Genomic DNA, 7,194 nt, shown 5'->3' with positions numbered 1-7,194 from the left:
AGGGAGGGAGGGAGGGAGGGAGGGAGGGAGGGAGGGAAAGAAAGAAAGAAAGAAAGAAAGAAAGAAAGAAAGAAAGAAAGAAAGAAAGAAAGAAAGAAAGAAAGAAAGAAAGTCATTGAAAGGGTTAGACTAACTTTATAACCTGTATGTCTTCTAAAGCCTATAGCTTTGAGTTTTAGGTTCAGGTTAAGCTAAAGCCTCTTAGTACCTTTCCAGAGAATGGAGGAATGTGACCCTATCTGTGAGGACAGTTATAAAAAAAGGCAAGCAAGCAATGACCTTCACTCAGCAAAAAAAAAAGGACCAGACCCTTGTCTTTGAGATAGCATTTCTTAGCAACGAACCCAGACTTGTTCTGAGTAGCTTTTGACCTGCAGCCAAAAGTCCGAAGCCCCTAATCTTCAAGGATGAGCTAACCACCCCCACCTTAAATTGCAGCTGCATCCACACTTGGCAGGACTGGCCAACCTTGAGCACCTAAGACTAACCAATTATCTTACTTTATAGCTTCCTCATCCAATCCTAAATTGCCAAGACTGCAACTTCAAATCTCCCGCAATTTTTCTTTTAAAAACCTAAAGGCCTTTGTCTCCGGGTGCCACTCTTTGCTGACCGGCAGGGGTGACCCCATTGTGCAATGGTTAATAAACCTCTTGCTTTTGCAATCAGTCTTGGTCTGGGGGAGTTTCTGGGAAGGGCGCAATCTTAAACTCCTGAGCTGTGAGACCCCAGGTCTTACATCATGCTATGCTTTGTTTAAATATGGCTATAATTTTCAAGAAATCCTGGTAAGTCTGTAATGAATGTTTATGTAGCAACTGAAATTGTTAAAGAGTTGTACTTCTTGACACTGAAATGTTCTTGTAACATTGTTGAAAGGGATAAAGAGTTTCAGGAATGTAGCATTGTGTTCATTTTTCACAAAAACAATTTAAAGATATTAAAGCCAACATACTGTTAATTTAGGATTTACACAAATTATATCAACTTGTAAATCTCCATTTCATCTCTCATTGACTATCTTCTAAACAACTGTGTTAATTGTCATTCTAAAAGTAAATTCAATAAGGTTAGGTCCAGTGGTACACACCTGTAGTCCAAGAACTTCAAATGTGGGAACAGAGACTCACTTGAGTGCAAAGATTCAAAATCAGCCTGGGCAACATAGCAGGACGCTGGATTCAATATATAATTTAGTAGGTAAACTCAGTGCTATTGCCACCACTAAAAGCCATCACTTTCCTTAGAGAAGTAAAGTCGATCAGTCTAGTTCAAGAAGAAACAACAAGTGAGGGGTGAGACTCCTGGCAGCCCTGGGGCTGGATCAACACCCCCCCCCCCCAAACAGAATTTGGAAGTTCCACAGCACCCTGTACAGTCTCCCTATCTGCCACCACATCCTGCCATTCAACAGTCAGCAATCTGAACCATTAATCCATCATTCCTTTGGTTTCATTTTTACAGGAGTGATTTCCTTATATCTGGTGTGTGCTTCAAAACAGCACATAATTTAGTTGTCTTACCATTGTTTTGTTCATGGGACAGTAAGTTAAACTGTTATGGGTTAAGCAATAGCCACACACTGACCACTCAGACACCTGCATCCTATGTCATCACCCTGGCCAGGTGCTCCAGATGTAAGCCATTTGCTCCTCCCACCTGTTCTCTTGCTCGCTCTGCCTTGGTTTCTCCCCCTTTTCTGGGTGACCCCCTTCTCTTTCTCTCTGCCCTCATGGCTCACTCAGGCCCTAACTCCCTTCCCTTGCCCTTCCCCCAAATAAAACTCTTTGATATCACATCTGTTGTATTCGTGGCATTTTTAAATAAATCCTAACAGTAGGAAGTGAGGACAGGCAGCATCACATTATTTTGACTAACTAAACATAATCGATTTTGTGCCAAATGTATTGTGTTGTATCTAGGTAGCTAGTCAAAGCATTCTAGGCTGATTGGCTAGGATTTAGGATAGGGAAGCTCTTGAGGGCTTTCCAGCTTTCTGGGAGTAAGGAACATAGCAGGATGCAGCGATATTACCTCTAACAGAACATACTCATTTATCTTTAATTCAAGCAGAACATGCATTTATCATCTATTTTATTCTAAGCAGCAAACATTGAACTATTGAATTGTATCTCCTCAGGCACTGTAGAGCCTGGGAACTTGAACTTAATTTTACCTCATATTCAGGATGAGGACTGGGAGTTACAATGGCTTCTGATATGCTAAAGATGACAGCAGGTGTTAACAGAGGAGCCATAATTATGCTAAGGACTAAAGTAGGTCTCAATGAAGGGGCTAGAGAGTTTAAGCAGGTTACAATAAACCTATCTTTTCCAGCTTTTCGTCTCCCTTCTGTTACACCAGATACTTGTCTTTAGACACTGAATTCTATGTCACATTATTCAGACGCATATTTTCGATTTTTATTTCTGTGTTTTATATTTTAGTTTTATTATTTCTTTCACACAAGAACAAATAGTGTGTGATCATGTCCATTTTACAAACTTATTTTTTTTTTAAGATTTTTATGTGTATAAGTATCTGCTGGCCTGTATGTATGTGCATGACATGTGTTCCCTGTGCCCACAGAGGTCAGAAAAGGGCATTATATGCTCCAGAACTGTAGTTACAGGTGATTATGAGCTGCCATGTGGGGGATGGGAACCAAGCTTAGGTCTTCTGAAAGAACAAGTGCTCTTAAGATAGATGGTTCTTTCTAGCCTCCTTCACAAACTTCTCACAACACAACTCTTTTGTTCTTTCCTTTAAGTATAATGCTTAAATCTTCCTTCACTGTGGGGGTTGGTGTGGGAACTTTATAAGAGCTTATGAATAAACAGTTTACACCTTGCACAGTTCTGATGCACAGTTTCAGTTGCCACAACTTAGTTTAAATAAGCACCTGACCCCAACAACCATGGTTCAGCTTCAGTTGGCCAATACAGTATCTATAATGACACAAAATGTAAATTTGTGGCTCCTCCATCATCCTCAAATCTGGTGCAGAATATCTGATTATTGTACATAGAAAACCTAATCATTAGCAAAATATTAAGACCTAAATAGATATTGCATTTGTCAAATGCAGTTAGGTGTGTTCCTGAAGAAATGCAGCTTGAGTATGTGTATAAAAGCCTCCATAGATGAGAATGCTAAAGAATGGAGAGTTCCTGCCTTTTTAAAAAAAGATTTATTTGTTATGTATACATTATTCTGCCTGCATGTACGCCTGCACACCAGAAGAGAGCACCAGATACCATTGTAGATGGTTGTGAGCCACCATGGGGTTTCTGGGAATTGAACTCAGGAGCGTTGGAACAACAGCCAGTGCTCTTAACCTCTGAGCTATCTTTCTAGCCCCTTTCCTGCCTATCTGAAGGCAAGTTGCTCGGCAGAGGTTTTGTGGTCTTTGCTCTATTATGGCACAATCAGCTAGGTGGCCTCGAGCCACACCACTGTAAAGGTGAATTGGGTTCAGCCCCTACTGATTTGGCTTGGAGCCCCCCAACCATCACGATGACATGTTCAACCTGCCAAGGGTATAGGGGAGGAGATACAGACTTTTTTTATAAACAACTGGACATTTATTTGAAAGAGCTCTCAATTTCTCCTTTCTGGCTTGGAAGAGCTCTTTTGGAAGGAGCTCTGGGAAAGAGATAGAGATCCTCTGTTTGGGCTTGCAGAACAACAGAAAAGTAGCTGGCAGAACACAGGTAAAACAGAATTCTAAGAACGAGAGCTAAGGGTTTGGAGGAGCTCAAGAAAAGGTAGAGTAACCAGATAGAACGGCACAGACAGAAAGAGATTTCTAAAGAACTAGTAGTTTAATTGTAGAATCAGACTTGTAAACATATATTTCAGCTTACAGCTTCCTGTCTTTATTGGTATAAATATTAGATAATTTAAATGGCTATACAAATCATTATGAGGATAACATAGTTATTATGAGAAGTGACCAATCACATCACTTCTTTCAAAATCTCTCGGTGACTAGTCACTATGCACCTGACAAGTTCAAGCACAGTGGACAATAGGTAGGCTGAGTTGCTTCTTTATCTTTCAGTGATCAATTCTCATAGTATTTCACAAAACGGATAAACACTAGAGAAAATTACCTAACCAATATGAATTTGCAGAAGAACTGAAAAGTGATAAAGTCAAAAGCAAAATTGGGTAAAATTATAAGATTTAAAAATGTCAACAGCAAAGGAAAGATGAGCTTGCACAAGGCTACAATATAATCCATATTGAAAATGAGTGATACACATAAAAAACTAATCACATCAAACATTTAGTTTTAAGTGCAATATGAACATAAATTCCTTTGTGTTTGAAATTGATGTTTACTTCTACTTTAGATTTAAAACTGAAAATGCTAATCAGTTTCATAGACACTCAGGCCCAGGTGTTGAAATTACTTGCTACAGAGAAAATCAGTGGTAATTCCAAGGAGAGTGTAGGTACATCTTCAGCTGCTCACAAAAACTGGCTTCAGCACTTTGGAAGTCAGTGTAGAGTCAGTGTGGTGTACTTACACAATTGTGTTCAGGCACACATAAAAATGAAACATGACATGTGCAAGAAAATGATTGCAATTGGATATCATTGTGTTAAAAAAAACAGTTTCAAAAAATAAAAGTGGTATCTGTTTTTCTCGTGTGGAAACTGGGTTTAAACTAATGTATTTGTGCGTATGTTTGAAGGTTAGGAAACTAGGAAGGTTATGAGAGGGCTGGAAGAGATCTTCAGGGAGATAGGAAATAGAGGACAATGGAAGGCATAATGTGTGCTAGAGAAGCAGAAAAGGATGGTAATGGGAAGAAAAGGAACCAGCTGGAGACAAGAGGGGGCAAAGGGCGGAGCGGTGGAGGAGTGGAAGAAATGACAACAAAGCAAAATGAATGTAAGAATGTATGAATATTCCATGATGAAACTCATTACTTTGCTAATCTAAAAAAAAAAAAATTAAAAAGCTACTTCTGTGAAATCTGTACTAGGTTCCAAAGGTTAATTAAGGAAGGCAAGTATGTTTATCAGCAAATACTCCATACTTAGACAGGTTTTGTGTTTTTGGAAGCTAACACCATTAAGTGTTTTATGCAACAAAATATAGGATCTCTTAGTAATTGGTGAGACAGAAATATAGGGCTCAGGAGATGTCTTGGTATGTAAGAGTGCTTTCTGAACAAGCTACAAGGCCCAGAGTTTGAATCCCTAGCATCCATGTAAATGCTGGAAATGTCTGTGTGTGTGTGTGTGTGTAATCCCAATGACGAGAGGCAGCAATGAGGATCTTAGGTGCTCTCTGGCCAGCCAAAGAAGTAGAAACTGCATGCTTCAGATTCAGCAGGAGACCTGACTCAGGGGAATGAAGCTGAGTGTGACAGAGCAGGACCCTCAGCATCACTTGGCTTCCTCATGCATAGGCACTGGTACAAACAACTGTCATCCCCCATCACACACAGAGACCCACTGAGAGATTTACTCTTATCGGAAGACAATTAGACTTGGGGATAGCTCTGCAGTAGAGCACTTCTATAGCAAAAACAAGGTCCTGGGGTTGATCCCTAAACTACAGAAAAGTAAAGGTAATTTATGTATCATAAGCTATATGAAGGTAGCAGGTAGCACTGTTTAAACAGTTCTGATTTTCTTAGCAACAACATTTTAATTGTTAAACTGTAGTCATATGTGTTTATGCACTAAAATGTAGTGTTTTCTTAAGGAATGATTAAATCAAGCTAGTTGATATTCGTTTATTTCAATTACCAACTATTGAGAAACATTTGTAATTTGCTCTGACTTTAAACATACAATATATATATTATATATATAAAGATATATATAATATATATACACCCTGCTGTAATATAATATATAATATATATTATATAATAATATATATATAGTCACCCTGCTATGCAATAGATCTCAAGGTTTATTCATATTTATCTGAAAAATGGGACCATTTTATCAACAAGCAGGCAGTCCATTCACCCTATTCTAGCCTCTGGTAACCATTCTTGCTACTTTTAACAAAAAACAGCAGCAGCAACAAAACAACTTTTAATTCTCAACATTTTTAAGATTTAAATCATAATGGACCAGTTAAACATTTTATGATTGTTTTCAATTTCCCCACATAATGGTTGCCAAGGGAGAAAAGTTTTTAGTGTTAACGGAAAACCAGAGATCTTACCTTAAACCAGGGGTTCTCAACCTTTCTAATGCTGCAACCCTTTAATATAGTTCCTTATGTTGCAGTGACCCCCCAACCATAAAATCATTTCTGTTGCTACTTCATAACTGTAATTCTGCTACTGCTGTGAATGCTAGTCTACATATTTGATGTGTAGGCTATCTGCTATGTGACTCCCAGAGGGGTTGAGAACTGCTGACTTAAAGAGAAGAGAAAGTTGGTCATGGAGATAAACATGAGTGACCTGGACTAAGGACATGGGCTCAAACTGCCCCAAATACTGTGTTTAAATATGGTAACAGTTTTATGATATGTAGTTACAATATAAAAGAAGGCCATGAATTATCTTAGTTACTTTTTCTGTTGTGGTGGTGAAATACCCAACACAAAAACAAGTTATGGAAGAAACAGTTTATTTTGGCTCATGGTTCAAGGACAACAGTCTATGATGGTGGGGAAGTTCTGCCATCAAGAACATGAGGCAGCCTGCCATCTGCAGGCAAGAGACAGACTTTGAGGAATGTGTGTGCCCAGCTCACTCTTCCCTTCTGTATAGTCCAGGACCCCTGTCCATGACAGGCAGAGCTTCCCCCCTCAATTAGCCCAAAGAAGACAATTTCCACAAAAATGCCCAGAAACCAGTATTCCAGAGAATCCTAGATTCTGTGAAGTTGACAGATCTAACCAGCACGTAAATCAAGGCACCTTTCCATTGTATTGGTGGAAATGTTGGGTAAGGAGATTAGAATAAGAGGTGTGGGTCTCTGCTGTAAATATGAGATAACGTTCTTAGCTTTTAGATTGGTGGGAGCTAGTGGTCTGCTAACACACTTCAAAGTGTGTGAGTCGTGAGGGAGACGACGATGCTGTTGGAAAAACTAACAATGGTCCGAAATAATCTATGTCTGGATGTGCAACATTCCAGGTCTCCTTAAAGTCCAAATCAGTCAGCCAGCCTTATAGAATCATTAACTTAGATGTGGCTTTTTCCCTGA

This window comes from Psammomys obesus, unplaced genomic scaffold (assembly GCF_907164565.1).
Source record: "Psammomys obesus unplaced genomic scaffold, mPsaObe1.curated_primary_1811, whole genome shotgun sequence".
NCBI classification, from domain to species: Eukaryota; Metazoa; Chordata; class Mammalia; order Rodentia; family Muridae; genus Psammomys; species Psammomys obesus.
This window is presented reverse-complemented; position numbering follows the sequence as displayed.